Source organism: Bufo gargarizans, chromosome 1, assembly GCF_014858855.1.
Source record: "Bufo gargarizans isolate SCDJY-AF-19 chromosome 1, ASM1485885v1, whole genome shotgun sequence".
NCBI lineage: Eukaryota > Metazoa > Chordata > Amphibia > Anura > Bufonidae > Bufo > Bufo gargarizans.
This window is the reverse complement of record NC_058080.1, coordinates 163,919,251-163,938,631: the sequence shown is the minus strand read 5'-3', so window position 1 is coordinate 163,938,631 and position 19,381 is coordinate 163,919,251. Positions and strand designations below refer to the sequence as shown.

The following is a 19,381-nucleotide window of genomic DNA, read 5'->3' as shown; positions in this document are numbered from 1 at the left end:
GTTCAGAAGTTTGAGGGGTACTCCAGCCTTGTTGTTAAGCTGGAGTCATCCTCCTGGTTCATTTACTATCTGCCAGTGAGGGCCACACTTGTGGTCATAAGTTTATATGTGATTTTAAGTTGATGTTGTTTTCCTTTCTATGTTTATTGCAGCTATGGATGTCCTGGTTACCTGTGTGTTTAGATGTGTGTGCTGTCTCTTTAGTGTTTGCGTGGACAGCATATATGAGCACAGGTTCCAATCAGCAAAGCTGTGGCATGTTAGTGTGGAACTGCTTGGTTCACCTGTCATATCCATATGTCTGTTTATGTTCCCCTTCTCCTTGCAGCTTGGCCAGTGAGAATCCTGTTTGTCTCCTGCCGAGGAGGAACAGGTCGACTTACCCTGCTCCTAGTCCAGGGCAATCCTGAGGGATAGTAAGGACCCTAGGTTACGGTGTATGAGCCCTCCTACCATCAGGGTTGGCTCATACGGTTAGGAGTCAGGGTCAGTATTAGGGACGCGATAGGAGGTCACCTGCTCCCTAATTCTGTTATCCTGGCCGAGCAGCGACCAAACATCTTCTGGCATTGCACGGCTGAGGTTTTCCCCCATCCTCAGCCGTGACACCCATGTTTGGGGCAGATTATTGCGAACGAGCATATGTAGGTGTAAGGGTGCAGCTGATTACCTGATGAACAAAAAAAATGCTTCAGGTTTTAGTATCATTGGTGCAGACACCTAAATCATGCCAGGATCTGATCATGCTGTCCAAACATTATTCTGCCGCTGGCAAGCAATAATTCTGCATGTGTACGAGCGGTGGGATTAGCGATCGCTCCTCCCCATACTGTGGAGGAGATCTCTGCATGTAAATGCAGCTGTCTCTTTCGATGATGAGCAGGTGATTGTTGTTCCTTCCCAACAATCGTCTGCAATTGAGCAGTGTAAAGGGGACTTTAAGAAGGTGGAAGTTTAATTACATACTTCTTAACCATTATGTCTAAAGCTATCTTTGCAGAGCTTTAAATTAAAGACAGAAATTAAACCAGATGCTCTACTGGGGCAAATAAGACTACAACAGGCCAAGTGGCTACTACAGGGATCACAGTAGTACAGTAAAACTAAGGACTAGGCAAGCTATGGATCATCCCTTTTTATTAATGGAGACTTATATGGCCTATTATAATATTCATATCAGATTTCATATCAGATGAAAAGGTGTCTTTGTCTTAGCTATAGTAGCCCTACAATAAAAGGGACTATAATACAAGCATTATTGTGCTTACTTTTTAAAGTCTTTTTACTTTGTGTTTATTTTTAGAAGATGAACCAATATAAAGTTTGCTTTACGGCCTCTTGTTACACTATTTAGAAAGGCAGCCTCTTACTAGGAAAGGCACAATTTAATCTGACAAGGCTTTAGAAATACAGAACAATGTTTGGAGGAAAGGTTGTAATCAAATCAAGCTATTCAAGTGAAAGAAACATCGTGCTACAATAATTAATTGGTAATCAATCCCTCCAGGGAAAGCTTCTTAACATCATGATGGTATAATCAACTGGTTATATTTTAAGAAATCTTAATGAGAAAGTAAACAAATGAATTGCTGGTGCTGTCTCTGCTATTAATATATTCCTTATGTTTTGTCTCGCAAAGGCATGCATACGGCTCGCGATTTACAAATTAACATGTCAGTAAAGCCCAACCATTGACTTCTTTTTCTGATGTTGCTTCATATTCAGCTCTTTGATTGACCACCCTGATCTTAAACAAAAGAACAATCTTGTTAATTTACATCAAGAAGGTAGAAAGGGGGTTATGTAGCTTTGCTTTAGAGTTTATGAACTCCTTTTTCATGCAGCATTACTGTTTTCAGCTCTTGTTCTGTGCTCTTTTGCATGGGAATACCTAATGGATGTCTCCTATGGAGCTTTCACTTGCCCAGTCAATTATGTGCTTTGTTATAGGCCACGGGTATGGCGGAGAATTATATACTGTACATAATGAAACAACGTTACTAAATTTGTCAATGTAGCTGGGCTGAGCTTTTCATCTGGCAGATTGTTGGGATATTACAAGGTAAATAATTAAATAGAATGCGCCAGGTATTTTCTGCTAATTTAAGCTAAGCATACAGGCGAAAAATAAGTACAGTATTTCTGTTATTGTACAGTAGCTATTTCATATTCATAAAAAAAAACAAAAAACTCTGGGATGTTGTTTTGGAGACATAAAGTTCCTCCTATTCATGTTCTGTATAAGCAGCGTTACAGTGTTTTTGTGGGCCTAATGGAAGCAGCAATGAATGTGAGTTAAAGGGAGTGTATAATCTATATTCTTTTGTATTGTAATCTAGTATTTTAGTTTCTGATTAGTAGATTTCTTATCCCATGTTCTGTGCCTGATTATGGGGCCAGTCATCTTGCCTGAGCTGTTGTTAACTGTATTGACAGATATGTTTTACAGAAGCGACATGGAACATAGGCACAATAGACAGCTTGACATCTAAGGTGAGTTTTCTACACATGCTTTGTTACCTGTACAGATGTCATTGTACAGGGAGGGCACATCACCTATTGTGAATTAGCTGTGGCCATCACCTAGTTTGAATGATGTGATTCTGAAATCTATATATATTTGTTACCAATCTATATATAGGTCTTACCCGGTCTTACAAATCCTTCCTGTGATGATAATGAGAAGACTATTAAAAAAGTAATCTCTCTCTCGCTCTCTCTCTCTCACACACACTATCTTTCTCTCCCGTGTCTTCTAGGACTCATATTTATTCTATGGTTCTTTTCAGGAAAAATATGAGTCCTAAGAAACCAAAGACAGTTTTTTAGGGAAATTGGAGCATTTTGCATTCATGTGGAATAATTTCAGACCCAAATTGAATTTTTGGAAAAAGGAATCAGACACACAATGAATTTCAAGAAATGTGCTCATCTTTAGTACAGAAGCTCATATGCATGATTTTTAACATTTCAGTCCTATGTTCTTGCATGAGATTAGCCATTGACAGAGCAATTTAGCAGCAACTTATCCCCCCACCCACTGAAAACACATATATACTTTTCTAAAAGATAGTATATGGAGGAATTAGGAATAGCAGCTCTACTGACCGTTATCTAAGGTGAATGACCCCCATTACTATTCTGCCTTATCTAGGCCTCCAGAGGTACAACAGAGCTGCAACCTGTCATGAAATCCTCTGCCTAAGGTAACTGAACCAACCCTTCCCCAGTATACAAAGCAAGTTAACAATGAACTGCAGAAAGCAGGACATGTTAGTTTACTGTGTGTGCTTTAGTGGTCAGGATGAAAACTGGATTCTTATATGCATCAATCATGGAATAATATAACTCAATGCAATATCACAGTGCACAAAATAAAGAGTTTAGTGAGATGTTTAGATTTTTATTTATACTGTAGGAGAGTCCCCGGAATAATAATGGACGGACGATACGTGCCACCAGAGGTCCTGGCCTCGGTGGAGTAAGAACCGGATCATTGCGGTTACAGCGGCGAATGCTGCTGGCGCAGCGTGTCCGGGCCGGTTCTTACTGTTCCCCACGGCCAGCCCAGGTTTTTGGTGGAGCTGGGCCTTTAAGAACCCAGCCTGCTGATGATGGGGGTGGGGTGTGTCTTGCTGTGCTGGAGATTTCCACAGACAGAGTGAGTGCTGGTGAAGGAGAGTCTGGGCGCAGCACACATTGAAGGATAGCCCTGGGACCTGTGGTGCTACGAGCCGAAGGGGCTCTGGCCTGAGGGAGACAAAGGCAGATAGCCTAGAAGCCTGCAGAACTGCTGTGGTCTGTCCAAAACAAGGTGACTCAAACCTGCTGTTTATTTTCTATGGAAGGACTTTTGTTTTATGCACTATGTGGATATGCACCTGTGTGGTCTGCACATTGCCTGTTATGCCGTTGGTGTGAATAAAGTCACAGTGTATCACAAAGACTGTCTATGATTGCCTCAATACTGCCGCCGCTACCGTAGCCTACCACGAGCACATCCCCACAATTGGTGGCTTGGAGCGGGCATTCCTGCAGTGAGGCAGGCCTGAGGCAAAAGTTGTGTTGGACTGCATGTCATATATCAGGCCTGCAAGTTTTATGGTTCCTGACAAGATGGAGGAGGCCATTAAGCACCTGATTCAGAGTAATGTACAGCAGCAACAGGCATTGCAGGCTCAGAAGGAAAGACATGATGAGGCTATGTGTGCACAGCAGCAAACAAACAATCTCCTAATGCAGCAGCTGGTAGCCATGCAAGAGTCGGTGCGAACATCCCTGCAAGGAGTTTCAACTGCGACAACCCCGACTGTGTCTACCGCCAGGGACAAAGTCCGATCCGCCCTGAGGAAAATGGGTCCGGGAGATGATATAGAGGCATTCCTGATGGTATTCGAAAGAACCGCGGAGCAAGAGAGGCTGCCGTTGGAGCAGTGGGCCGAGGTGGTGGCGCCTTTTCTGGTGGGGGACGCACAAAAGGCCTATTTTGACCTCAGCTGCGATGAGGCCAAGGACTATGAGAGGCTAAAAACTGAGGTGTTGGCCAGGTTGGGGGTAAACACCTATGTGCGAGCGCACAGGGTGTATCAGTGGGTGTTTGCCGAGTCCCGACCCGCCCGGTCACAAGCCTATGACTTACTTCACCTAGTAAAAAAATGGCTTCAGCCTGAAATATTGAGCACTTCTCAGATGGTTGAAAGGGTCGTGGTCGACAGGTTCGTGCGTACCCTCCCGAGAGCCATACAGCGCTGGGTGGGACAAGGCGATCCAGGCAACCTGGAACAACTGGTTAGCCTGGTGGAGAGGTATATGGCCACTCAGGATTTGGTGCGGGACTCAGCGGTACTACCGAAGTCACGTCAGCCCCCGTTGCCGACCCGGGATCCTGAAAAAGGGATCCCACCACATAAGGAGGGGAGTGGATCTCCAGTCCGTGGGAGGAATACCCTGGGGAGGAGGGAGGCTGCGAGGATCAGATGTTGGCATTGTCAGGACTGGGGACATGTGGCATCCAACTGCCCTAGGGCATCCGAACCCATGGACTGCGGGTTCGCTCGCCGGTCCTCTTTTTATGCCCAACCGGTGTATATAGCTGACCCCCTGCTGGCGGCGGACAACCCTCCGGTGTGTGATGTCGTTGTTAATGGACACTCCGTGCAGGCCCTGCTGGACTCTGGGAGCCTGGTAACTCTGGTCCATGAGTCGCTGGTAACGGAAAAACTCCCAGAAAGGCGAACCCTTACCATTGTCTGTATACATGGGGATCGCAGGGAGTATCCCACCACTAAGGTTACCCTGGCAGTTTGTGGAAAGGAGGTACCACATGTCGTCGGGGTGGGGAGACGGCTCCCTTATGCCGCAATATTGGGGAGGGACTTTCCCCTGTTCTGGACTTTGTGGAGGAACGGGTTGCCTACCTATGGGGAAGGAAAATGTCCAGGTCCCGAGCCCGAGGACCCCGAGGCAGGGACCCCAGCTGTAGGGGTCACCGTAGAGGAGGTAGAGTGTAACCCTGACCGGTTTCCCCTAGAAGTATTGGCGGGTGAGACAGTAGAAAGTTCGTCCATCCTGGATCTGGAGGTACCCCGAGAAACCTTCGGGACCGCACAGCTCCAGGATTCGACGTTATTGCGGGCTAGAGAAGGTGTGTCGGTGGTTAATGGTGTTGCCCAGCGTCCCGGCGCCGATACCGTATTTCCTCACCTGGCCTATAACCAGGACCTGTTATATAGGGTAGACAAGGTGAGGCAGGAGGTGGTGGAACAACTGGTGGTGCCCCAGCCTTACCGGCGAATGGTCTTGGATTTAGCGCATGCGCATGTGTTGGGTGGTCATCTAGGGGTTAAGAAAACGCTGGAGCGAATTCTACAACGGTTCTATTGGCCTGGGATATATGAGGAAGTCCGGAGGTTCTGTCAGTCCTGTCCAGTGTGTCAGCTGACTAGCCCCCAACCTCACTATCGCAGTCCACTGGTACCTATGCCCATTATAGAGGTGCCCTTCGAAAGGATCGCCATGGATCTGGTAGGCCCCATTATTAAGTCAGCCCGAGGTCACCAACACATCCTGGTAGTGTTAGACTATGCCACTCGCTATCCGGAGGCGGTCCCATTGCGCCATACGTCGGCCAAGGTAATAGCTAAAGAGCTCATGAGTATGTTTGCCCGGGTGGGGATAGCAAAGGAGATTCTGACGGACCAGGGGACACCCTTTATGTCCAAAGTAACAAAGGAATTGTGTAAGCTATTAAATATTAAACACCTGCACACGTCCGTCTACCATCCCCAAACCGATGGGTTAGTAGAACGGTTTAATAAGACCCTGAAGTCCATGCTAAAAAGAGTCGTGGCTAAGGACGGGAGGGATTGGGACTTACTGTTGCCCTATGTTTTGTTTGCGGTACGGGAGGTGCCCCAGGCGTCCACGGGGTTCTCGCCCTTTGAGTTATTATATGGGCGACATCCCCGTGGGCTACTGGATATCGCTAAGGAAGCATGGGAGCAACAGCCTACGCCTCATAAAAGTGTGATAGAGCACATAGGAAAAATGCAGGACCGAATAGGGGTCGTGTTGCCGATCGTCCGTGAGCACATGGAAGCGGCACAACTGGCCCAGAGTCGGGTATATAACCGAACCGCCCGGGTAAGGACATTTCACCCGGGGGACCGAGTTCTTGTACTCGTACCCACGGTCGAGAGTAAATTCTTGGCCCGGTGGCAAGGACCCTATGAAGTTAAGGAGAAGGTGGGCCCAGTTGATTACAGGATATACCAGCCAGGGAGGCGGAAGCCCGAACAGGTATATCATGTGAATCTACTAAAACCTTGGAGAGACAGAGAGAATTTGTTTGCAGACAGCCCGCCCTCTGTCGGGACGTCAGGGAGTGACCCGGGGTCACCAGGTGTTCCGGAGAGCGCCGCTGGGGTGACGATAGGGGACGGACTGTCGACCAAACAAGCACAAGAGGTGAAAGAATTTGTTAGTCGGAATAGGGACGTATTCTCTGACCTTCCTGGACGTACCACCTTGATCGAGCATGACATTATCACCGAGCCCCGAGTGAAAGTCCGCCTAAGACCATACCGAGTACCGGAGGCTCGGCGACAGGCCATTTCGCAGGAGGTAAGATCGATGCTACGTCTAGGGGTCATAGAAGAGTCAAAGAGCGAGTGGGCTAGCCCGATTGTCCTTATTCCCAAACCGGATGGTTCATTACGGTTCTGTAATGATTTTAGGAAATTGAATGAGGTATCAAAATTTGACGCCTATCCCATGCCTCGGGTAGACGAGTTGATAGAGCGGCTGGGAAAAGCCCGGTATTTTTCGATCCTAGATCTCACAAACGGCTACTGGCAGGTACCTCTGACGGAGGCGGCAAAGGAGAAGACGGCCTTTGTCACCCCGGAGGGGCTTTTTCAGTATAGGGTGTTGCCTTTTGGGTTACATGGCGCTCCGGCTACGTTCCAGCGTCTGATGGATGTCGTCCTCAAGCCCCATCACCAGTATACCTCCGCGTATCTGGATGATATAGTCGTGTTTAGCCCAGACTGGGAGGGTCATTTGTCAAAACTTCAGGCAGTGATAGATTCTCTAAGGAAGGCGGGGTTAACTGCCAACCCAAAAAAATGCTCGGTGGGACTAGAGGAAGCTCGCTATTTGGGGTATGTGATTAGGCCCCAAGTAAATAAAGTTGAAGCAATCCGGAATTGGCCCAGGCCTCGTACGTCCAAGCAAGTACGGTCATTTTTGGGCCTGATTGGGTACTACATGAGGTTCATTCCCCATTTTGCCACCTTGGCAGCCCCGTTAACCGGCGTCTTGAAGGGTAGAAAGTCGGTGATGGTTCGCTGGGGGGAGAAGGAGGAGGAGGCGTTCTCCCGTTTGAAGTCGGCCCTATGTGAGTCCCCAGTTCTGGTGACGCCCGACTTCAAGCGGGAGTTTGTAGTTCAAACAGATGCCTCGGGAGTAGGACTAGGGGCTGTGCTTTCCCAAGAGCTCAACGGGGAAGAGCACCCCGTGGTTTTTCTAAGCCGCAAGCTTACCCCAGCAGAAACCCGGTATAGCATTGTGGAGAGAGAGTGCCTCGCCATCAAGTGGGCACTCGAGTCTCTCAGATATTACCTTCTGGGGAGAAGGTTCCGTCTGGTGACCGACCACTCCCCTCTCCAGTGGATGAGTCGGGCTAAGGAGGGGAGCGCTCGGGTTACCAGGTGGTTCTTGTCCCTCCAAAACTTTAAGTTCACTGTTGAGCACAGGGCCGGCCGCTTACAGGGGAACGCAGATGCCCTGTCCCGGGTACACTGCTGTGCGTGTGTTCACCCCCTCAGGCTTGAACGGTATGTTCAAGCCCTCAGGGGTGAACAAAGGGGGGGATATGTAGGAGAGTCCCCGGAATAATAATGGACGGACGATACGTGCCACCAGAGGTCCTGGCCTCGGTGGAGTAAGAACCGGATCATTGCGGTTACAGCGGCGAATGCTGCTGGCGCAGCGTGTCCGGGCCGGTTCTTACTGTTCCCCACGGCCAGCCCAGGTTTTTGGTGGAGCTGGGCCTTTAAGAACCCAGCCTGCTGATGATGGGGGTGGGGTGTGTCTTGCTGTGCTGGAGATTTCCACAGACAGAGTGAGTGCTGGTGAAGGAGAGTCTGGGCGCAGCACACATTGAAGGATAGCCCTGGGACCTGTGGTGCTACGAGCCGAAGGGGCTCTGGCCTGAGGGAGACAAAGGCAGATAGCCTAGAAGCCTGCAGAACTGCTGTGGTCTGTCCAAAACAAGGTGACTCAAACCTGCTGTTTATTTTCTATGGAAGGACTTTTGTTTTATGCACTATGTGGATATGCACCTGTGTGGTCTGCACATTGCCTGTTATGCCGTTGGTGTGAATAAAGTCACAGTGTATCACAAAGACTGTCTATGATTGCCTCAATACTGCCGCCGCTACCGTAGCCTACCACGAGCACATCCCCACAATACACACACATAGATAGTTAGATATGCAGCTAGTAGAGATACGGAAATGTCCCAAAATCCATTTTGGGACTCATTCAGTTGAAAAAACAGTCAGATTTGATTTGATCCAAATAAATTTGGACTAAAATGAAAAAGCCCCAATTGACCTGAAAAGGTGTGTATGGCACTATCTATGGGCAGAATAGCAGGGAAGCTTTTCTCTAAGGACAAGCGTCTCCCAATAGTTAAATTCCCAGAACTTGTCAAAAGTCCTGGGGATTTAAATATAGACTGCTTATAATATACAATACTACCCAGTAACTAATGATGTCATCTTATAATGACAACCTGACTCGCTGATTGGGAGACGCTTGTCCTTAGAGAAAAGGCTCTCTCTGCCCTATTCCCCCCAGCAACTGTAGACATCACTCTTAGGCCTCATGCACACGACCGTTGTGTGCATCCGTGGCCGTTGTGCCGTTTTCCGTTTTTTTTCGCGGACCCATTGACTTTCAATGGGTCCATGGAAAAATCGGAAAATGCACCGTTTGGCAGCCACATCCGTGATCCGTGTTTCCTAGCCGTGAAAAAAATTAGGACCTGTCCTATTTTTGTCACGGCCAATGGTTCACAGACCCATTCAAGTCAATGGGTCCGTGAAAAATCACGGATGCACACAAGATTGTCAACCGCGTCCGTGATCCGTGTCCGTTTTTTCCTATCATTTCAATAGGAAACTTGACTTAGATTTTTTTTTTTCATTTTTCATGTCCGTGGATCCTCCAAAAATCAAGGAAGACCCACGGATGAAAAAACGGTCACGGATCACAGACCTGCGGACCCCGTTTTTGCGGACCTTAAAAAAAACGGTTGTGTGCATGAGGCCTTACCCAGTGATGTCCGCCTTTACTATTGGCTGAAGCGCACTGCCTCTTCTCCAGCACGCCAGCATGTGCCTGCGCAGTCGGAGCTGGAGCACGACGAGCACAGGCACTGATTTGCCTTAGCCAGAGAGCTATTTTGAATTTCACATTGACTCCCACCATATGTAAGTGTTTTCTTAAACTTTTTCATTGCTGCTCACACCAACACTTTTGATTGATTACCTGTATTATGAGATTTGTCTAATTATGTATTGTGATTAACTGCTTGATAAAGACTTGCTAAAGTCGAAACATTGCAATGTTTGCTGCCGATTAAATAAAAAACTGAATTTCTATAATTGAAGAGTGTTGTGGATTCCTTAATTATTCTGCTACTTCAAGGGACCTCTAGTCTGGATCCCCATCTGGGGGCACCAACCCAGAATTGGACCTGGAATTAGGTACCTGGATTACAGGTATGACTTTTACCCCACATTGGGACTTGTAGTGCTGCCTATCTTCTATTACTAGCTATGGGTAGTCAGATGGTTTAGAAACAAAATGCATTGTTGGTTTTTATTTTCAAATAAAAAAAAAGTCCAAAACAAGCCCTTATTGGTAGAAAATACATTCTCCTCTGTCTTCTAACCTTTAAAATGATGGGTTCCATTTTGTGTGATTCAGGCAGAATGAATCCCCCAAAAATTGGATTTATAAAACCAATGTTTTTGGGAAATTCTAATGAAACTAATTAGTTTCATTTATAGTTGATTTGCATATATTAGATAAATAGAGAGACAGGTACTAGTATAAATTATTGCGAATACCGGCACTTCGAGAATTTGCGAAGATGTAGAATATAGTGCTATATATTCTTATTCGCCAATATTCTAGATTTTATTTCCATCAGTAACCTCCCTCCTTGCTTGTGGGTCAATGAGAAGGCTGCAATATATTTGTCAGTGCTTTGCAACATCCATAGCAACCAATAGGAAAGTGGCCTACCCCTTACTATATAGGAAACAGTCCAGCAGCCATTTTCTGCTGTTAATTTGCAGTTCTGAGAGAGAGCAATGTTTTAATCTGGATCCTATTCCTTATCCAATTACATTAGATAGTAAGTTAGTTAGCTCATATACATAATACAGATAGTTAGTGGGAGATAGTCAGTGTAGGTTAGATAGTGAGATAGTGTAGCTGATTCTGCTGTCCATACATACATGCAACAGACATACTGCACCAATCAGTAATATCTACTCATACCTGATAAAATGTGAAGTGGTATGTAAAATTATGACTAGAGATTACAAATTCTAGAATTCGCTAATTTATTGCGAATATTATGTTAAAAATTCACAAAATATCGTGAAAACGAATATTGCCTATGCTGCTCATCACTATAAATTACTGACCATTAGGTGGAATAATTAAACGGTGAATCAAATGAAATCTGCTTTGCAGGTTTATATTGGTTTGGCTTTTATTAAATGGTGTTTTGCTGTAGGTCAATTAGCAAGTGCATTCTGTGTAAAAACAAAGTCATGTAACTAAAGTGTAGCTGCAGATAAAATACTAATGCAAAATTACATCCTATTTACAAGGGGCACAGAAGTGCTTGTAATTGTGCAAAACTTCTTATTTTTACAACTTTCAATTTACAAACACTAAATGAAAATATAATTTGCACTGTAAAACAAGAAATGAAGTATACACTTTTAAGCAGGTTGAAATAAATGTTAATTTTTTAGAATTTTTAAGGATATCATTAGGCTATCATATGCTATTCAGCCTATTACTAATATGATAATTCAGAATGCTTGGTGTATTTAATATAAACAGAAACAAAAGGCATAATCAGAATAACAAATAAGGTCCATTAACAGCATTTAACTTACTTGTGGATTATTTGAAAAAGCAATAATAAAAGTTAAAATTAAGTGAAAACTAATTTACAGGGTATCTGACTGACCTGTTGCATGTGCGCTCTATTTTTGTTGGTCCCATGTTCATATGTGCCTGCATTGCTAAGAATGGATGGGGATGTACTTTCGAACACTCACTCTCAGACAGCAGCACTGTGCTTTCTGAGTGTGAGCTGCAGGGAGAAAGTCACCCTCCCTCCCACCCCTGCAGATGACATAAGTTGATTTTTACCTTCATTTTTTAAATCCCCGTCGGCTGTGGAGATGGATGAGGCGTGACCTAATCGGGTCGGTGGCTTAGCAGGACCTGGAGGAAGGGTTTTTAAATCAGTCTTTTTAGGGTGGCCTGAACGGTCACCCTACCTGCCCCTTTAACTGTGAGCGCCACAGCACTCTGCTCCGATAACATTGTCATCCACAGCGCTCTGCCCCTTAAAAGCTGACCTACAGCAGTGAAGAAAAATGGCTGGGTTGTTATGGAAATCTAGTGTAAAACTGTATGTATGTGGAGACTAAGGGCCTGCGAGCTTTTATTGGCTGATAAGGGTCATGTGACCAGGCTTCTATTGGCTAATGCATTTTTGGGAATATCTCAGGAATGGTACATGCTAGAGAGCTGAGTCCCAGTCTAAAACCTTCCCGGACACCAGATGTAACTATGTGCCAAATTTTGTGATTGTAAATGTGACAGTGCAGATTCCTTTAGCGGGCATACATACATGCATACACTCAGCTTAATATATTAGATTTTAATTAGATAAAGGTGTATTCCAACCAATTGGTTTACAAGGCTACAGAAGTAGACTTCACCAATGGCAGTCACTGTTCCCATGTGCTAATGGTGTTACCTGGTACTCAGATACCCTGAGGACTTACAGTAGGGCCCAGTTGTTTAACAACCTCATGGTCACAGAAAATACTGTAAATGCGGATTCACTACATTATCAAACTGGCAGAAGGACCGACTCCAGGTTTACGTGGGCCTTCCTATTTTAAGCAAAAGTAATTGGTATACATTGCAACAAGTGTTATGTTGATTGTACCAAGTGGAAATTTCCATACAGTTGCCCTTTATTATTATCTAAATTATTTCTACACAAAAGGGAAGGGTGGGGGTGATCCAGGTTCTTAAAATTTATGTTAGGTATATCTGCTACAAATTCAATTCTGTAATTTAATGTTTAAACTGACACCAAGGTAAAGCTTAACTTCCAGTGTTATCCGTAAGTTGAGGAGTACTGCCGATGACGGCACATTCTAAAACACAAACTGGCTTGTTTTTAGCTCATAGTACCATGCCAACACTTTGTAACCTTCCTCTTCAAAAGAAATTGAATCTATAAGAGCTCTTTATTAAGGCTTAATTTTAATGCAAAATGTATCAGTAGCACAAAGGTTGCCATGGAAATTGGTTTTGCAATCAGGAATGCTTGCCAGAATAGACTAATATATCTATTGGATGAAACGCTGTACGTTGTTGAATTAAGAATGTCCCTACTAATTTCCCATATAAAAAGTATTGTATGTTAATCATCTACACAGCACTACTTGGCTTAACTGCACCTGATTCAGTTTTTCACATTTCAGTATATTATAACTAGAGATAAGCAAATTTTTCAAAAATTCGATTCACCGATTCATCAAATTTTTTCGGAAAAATTTGCTTTCATTCAAATTCATTTGCAGCAAATTACGTAATAAAACTGCTATTTCTGGACTGCAGAGAGCCTTTATAGTGGTGTAGAACACTGTGCCTTGCAGTAACACGCTTAGGGAGTCTGTAGTGAAATAATACTGTGAGTCAATATGACATACAGATGACAGGGGTCGCGCTTAGAATCACTGCATACTTCACTTATTTGGCAGTCACTTGGCCAAAACTGACCAAATAACTGAAGAATCAACTCAGCCTTACAGGTCAATGTTAGCGTCAAGAAGAAGTGCAGTCCTTTTATACCCTTGTCAGCTGATTCCACATAGATGTCTACAGAACCTGTTCTATTAAAACACTTTTACAAGTAGAGCACCCCTGACAGAGTGGAGTGGGGGTCAGCAGTAAATTTGTGTTGACATAATTGATTAGTTTGCCTTTCCTCTGATCCGTCAGAACAATAACCCATAAAAACAGATCCTGTCTGTGGAGCATATGCCTTAACTGGGTCAGCATTTGCTCAATAATCCATCAGTATTGCTAATGCCAAAAAAAAAAAAAAAACAGGACTAGATCTAAAACAGAGAATGGAATATTTGCATGTCTTCTGTGATTTGTACCCACTCCTGCTTTTGGCTACCAAATCATAAGCCAATTCTGATGGGACCATATAGGCCTTATAGCTGCTGCACAGACAGGATCCGTTGTGCATCTCATTTTTCCTTCCTTCTGACCGATCAGAAGAAAGGTCAAAGAAATAATGGCAAAGTAGTGGCCCAGTCATGTAGTGGGGGGGGGGGGGGACAGCACGAGAAGTCCGCACAGTGGGACTATGACATAGTGGTTAGGTGGAAGCAGCATGAGGAGACCACAGAGTGACCCAATGACAGAGTGTGGAGGTGGCTGCAACAGCAGCAGCATCAGGAGGATACCATGGCAAGGTGACATAGTGTGGAGATGGCAGTAGCAGCAAGATACCACAGAGTGGCTAGGTGACATAGTGGGGAGATGGCAGTATCAGCAGCATCAGGGGACCACAGAGTGGCAAGGTGACATAGTGTGGTGATGGCAGCAGCAGCAGCATCATCAGACCACAGAGTGGCAAGGTGACATAGTGTGGAGATGGCAGCAGCAGGAGCAAGAGGATATCACAGAGTAGCAAGGTGACATAGTGTGGCGATGGCAGCAGCAGAAGCATCAGGAGACCACAGAGTGGCAAGGTGACATAGTTTGGAGGTGGCAGCAGCAGCTGCATCAGGAGACCACAAAGTGACCCCCTGACAGAGTGGGGAGGTGGGTGGCAATACCAGTACCCGCTGATGAAGGTGGCAGAAAGAAGAAGCACTTGGCATCAGATGTGTGGCATCAGACGGGTGGCAGCAACAGAGTAGTAGCTGAGGCAGGTGGTCAGAAGAAACTGGTCTCTTTTATCAAAGTGTTGGTGTGGCACCATGGATGATCTAATCTGATGCATCAGGAATTGGTGGTTGGAAATCCTGGCTGATCCACACCTGATTCATCTTGACAAAGATCAGTCTCTCCACATTTTGGGTGGACAGGTGAGTTCTCTTTGGGGTAACTATGTCCCCCGCCGCACTAAACACCCACTTTGATGCCACAATACTGGCCGGGCAGGACAGCTCTTCCAGGGCAAACTCTGCTAGTTGCGACCTCTGCTTGCACAAGAAACATTCAGTCCTCTGTAACTCCTCTGTGCATGGCCTGGCACTTCTCTATCTGACATACTTGTAGCTGAACTAAACAAATTAAATGGAAATTAAAACACCCCTTAAAGCGGTAAATATATTTTTCTTTTTATACTGAAATAGTTCAATGAAAGCTTTCAGCACAATTAACTGCAGAAATGCACTGAGAATATATTTTTCTTGTTGTACTGAAATACGACCCCAACCTGTGGCTCTCCAGCTATTGTAAAACTACAACTCCCACCATGCACTGCTTTAGGTTGATAGCTGTAGGCAGACTGAGCATACTGGGAGTTGTAGTTTTGCAACAGCTGGAGATCCGCAGGTTCGCCATACCTGCTATATGCTTTGACCAGAAAAAACTCAAATAGTGAAGTGTGTATATATTTTTCTAGAAGTACTGAAATATGCCCCTATACGCTTTGACCAGAAAAAACTTAGCATTAAGTGCGCACATATTTTTTGAGTAGTACTAAAATACGCCTCAATACGCTTTCACCAAAAATAACTGCAGCAATGAACTGAGAAAATATATTTTTTGTTGGACTCAAATAAGCCACTATATGCTTTGACCAGAAAAAAATGTGAAGTGTGTATATATTTTACTTGTACTACTGAAATAAGCCAATATATGCTTTCACCAGAAATAACTGCAACAGAGCAGTGCGTATATATTTTTCTTTTTTTTACTGAAATACGCCCCTATATGCTTTCAGAAGAAATAACTGCAGAAGTGAACTGAGAATATATTTTTCTTGTACTGAACTACGCCCCTTTATGCTTTCACCAGAAATAACTGCAACAGTGCAGTTCCTATATATTTTTCTTTTTTTACTGAAGTACGCCCCTATACGCTTTAAGCAGAAATAACTGCAGAAGTGAACTGAGACTATATTTTTCTTGTTGTACTGAACTACGCCCCTTTACCCTTTCACCAGAAATAACTGCAACAGTGCAGTGCTTATATATATATTTTTTTTTTTACTGTAATACTCCCCTATACACTTTCAACAGAAATAACTGCATAAGCGAATTGAGAATATATTTTTATTACAGTACTAAAATTTGCCCCTATACGCTTTCACCAGAAATAACTGCAGAAGTGACCTGAGAATATATTTTTCTGGTTGGACTTAAATTGGCCACTATACGCTTTCAGCAGAAAACAATTAAAGAGTGGAGCACGTATATATTATTCTTGTAGAACTGAAATATACACCTACACGCTTTCAACAGAAATAACTGCAACAGTGCAGTGCAAATATATATATATATTTTTTAACTAAAATATGCCCTTATACGCTTTCAACAGAAATAACTGTAGAAGTGTACTGAGAATATATTGTTCTTGTTGTACTGAACTACACCCCTATACACTTTCACCAGAAATAACTGCAACAGTGCAGTGTGTATATATATTTTTCTTTTTTTACTGAAATACGCCCCTATATGCTTTCAACAGAAATAACTGCAGAAGTGAAATGTGCATATATTTTTCTTGTAGTACTGATATACTGATATAAGATACTAAAGATACTAGGATATATGCCACAAAAGGCTTTTCGACATAACACTTGCAGCCCAATAACAAAAAGCTGGAATGACAGAGCTGTCTAATGACTATTTGGATCCCCAAATAATCGTTCCCTGCACTTGTAAATCACTTTCCTATCAATCTCTCTAGCGCCTTCTGATGTCTCTCCCTGCACTAAAATGCTGTGAAATGTTTTCTCCTTATCCTTTCCCTGCACTTATAAATAGTTTTTTCTGTCTTTTATTCCCACAATAGTTTTTCCAATTGCTGTCCCTAGCACCTTCATAAGTCTGTCCCTGCACTCTGAACGCTGGAAAATGTCTGATTGTAATATGGCCGACATATTTATAGGGCTGTGACATCACAGGGCTGGCTGGCTGCTGATTGGCTGCATGCAGGCATGTCAATCTGGGTAATCCCGCCTTCCCAGAGTTCCTTTCCCCATGTCCTCAGTCCTCACACGTGTAGCCGGAATTTTAGGAAAATTGCAATTCATTACCACAAAGTGCGAGGAAAATCGCATTTGTTGCGAATCTAATCTTTGTCAGCTTCGATCCACTCATCTGTAATTATAACAGTAATTACAGAATATGATTGATCAACTAATTCAAGTTAATTATTATTATTTTTTTAATTCAAATGAATCTAAAATAATTTCTTTTGCTTTAGCTTTATATATAAATAATAGAGGGGATTTATTAAATGTAACCTAATAACATAATCATACTCACATGCTCCATGCTTCTCTTTTCTGGTGAACTGACTCCATTTGGCGATCCTCCGGCCCCTGGCTTGTATACTTACTGCCATGGTATGGATGAGGTTACATGCGCTACTGCAGCCAATGATTGGCCTCAGTGGTGATTTGCTTCCAAGTGGCACATGACCCAGCAATAACTATCACGGATAAGTGGATGTTAACCCACTGTGCCACTGACTGGCTATACTCTGGAGGGGCGTGTCTAAGCAACTACCTGGTTTTCAGTAGAGCCTCTGGTGGTGAGGATAGGCTTGAGCCAGGGGCAACTACAGAGAGTAAACCAAGTCAGTGGCTGGTCCGGGCAGACCAGAGGATACCAGTACAAGCGTAGTCAGTTGGCAGAGGTGTTACCAGGAGCAACGATGCATGACCAAATGATAAGGCAGAGAAGAAGTCAGACAAGCAGAGGTTCAGGGCAGGTGGCACAGGAACAGGTCAGGTAATCCAGATCGGCAAGAGGAGAGACGAATCAAACAGGCAGGGATCAGACGATAAGCGAAGTCCAGAAACAAAGTTCCAGTCAGTAGCACTAGTGGTTGTCAGGCTCTTTAGCAAAAGACAAGAACCTTAACACTGAGGCATCTGGGAGAAGGGCTAACCCCACTTAAATACCTGCAGGAGAGCCAGGGTTGGTCAGCGAGGTCACCTGACCTAATCCAGCCTGCTCAGGGAGAGATGCATGCCGCCCCCAGAGCAGGGTAACATGATACCAGCTGAACCCAGGCTGTGTACAGGGCTGAATAGAAGCTGTGGAGCGGAATCCTCAGAAGCAATATCACTTATACAGAGTGTCCCAGACTGCAGAGGTAATCGGAGGAACAGCGGCACACTGCAGCCACTGTTACAGTACCCCCCTTTTCGCCCCTGCAGATGGCCTTAATGTCTTCCCAGGAGGCATGTTTTCTCCCAGGATAAGAGCCACTGGGATCAGGTGGGCAGGATCTACGATGTACTTGGGCTCCTCCTACTGATCAGAGGAGTAAAATGACCAAGACCGAGCATACGCCTTGATGTTCCTCTCTATAGCCATCTCTTCTTCAGAGACATACCTGACTAGTGGAGGTGTAGGCAGAGTCTTAGAAGATTTCTTAGAAATCTTAGAAACCGCAGTTTTCTAAGAGTATTTTATATTAACACACCGCCATATGTTATCCTCATTCACTTTCTTCTTTTCAAAATTCTTTTTTGGCTTTGAAATTGGTGCCCGTAGAAAAGCAGCAATCTGTACAGGTGAGGAAGCAGGTCGGTCTTGTGAAAGGCAGGTGGGATGACAGGATGATCCCCAATGCAGAATCCGACCAGAGTTCCAGTCCAGAGTGTGCCGACGTAACCAAGGGAGACCAAGGATTATCAGATTCACGGAGGCTGGCAGCATGTAGAAGGAGATCATTTCAAAGTGCCAAACCCCATCAGCACCGGAGCTCAGACAGCCAAAACACACAGGACCAGAACTGGATGTTGCCCCTGGCAACCAAAATACACCAATACAGAACTGGGCATTGCCATAGGCAACCAGGATACACCGATACAGAACTACAGATACAGTCAAAGGGGTACACACGTACACGGGCAGGTTCACACAAGGTACCGCAGCCAGTATGCAGCCAAAAGCAACCAGCCTGCACAGAATCACCCGCAGCCAGTACGCAAAAGGCGTGCAGCCAACCTGCATGGCAATACATGTCACGCTAAACCACACCATGACAATAACGTTCTGCTTGGGAACACGTCAATGCTAAGTCATTGGTTTCACATGCCCCTGTTCATACCCCAGCCAGACATAACTAAGCATACCGGAGTGAGGGTGCCTGTTCAGAGGACCAGGTGATTATGATTTTTTCATTAGGTACCACATCCTACAGTATGTGGGACTAATTAAAAAAGGGCCATAAAAGACTTTTAGGCTCTGTCCAGCTGTTATCAGATTCACCAAATTATTATGTGGTGCATGCTTCTTAAGAACAGTTTATCATGGTGAGAAATCTGAGCACCAAA

At 44.6% G+C, this 19,381-nt stretch overlaps 1 protein-coding gene across 1 annotated transcript in view; it reads right to left on the bottom strand.

Moving 5' to 3' along the window:
- FSTL5 (follistatin like 5) overlaps positions 1-19,381 on the bottom strand; it is a 940,713-nt gene that overhangs the window by 607,023 nt on the left and 314,309 nt on the right. The window lies entirely within an intron of this gene.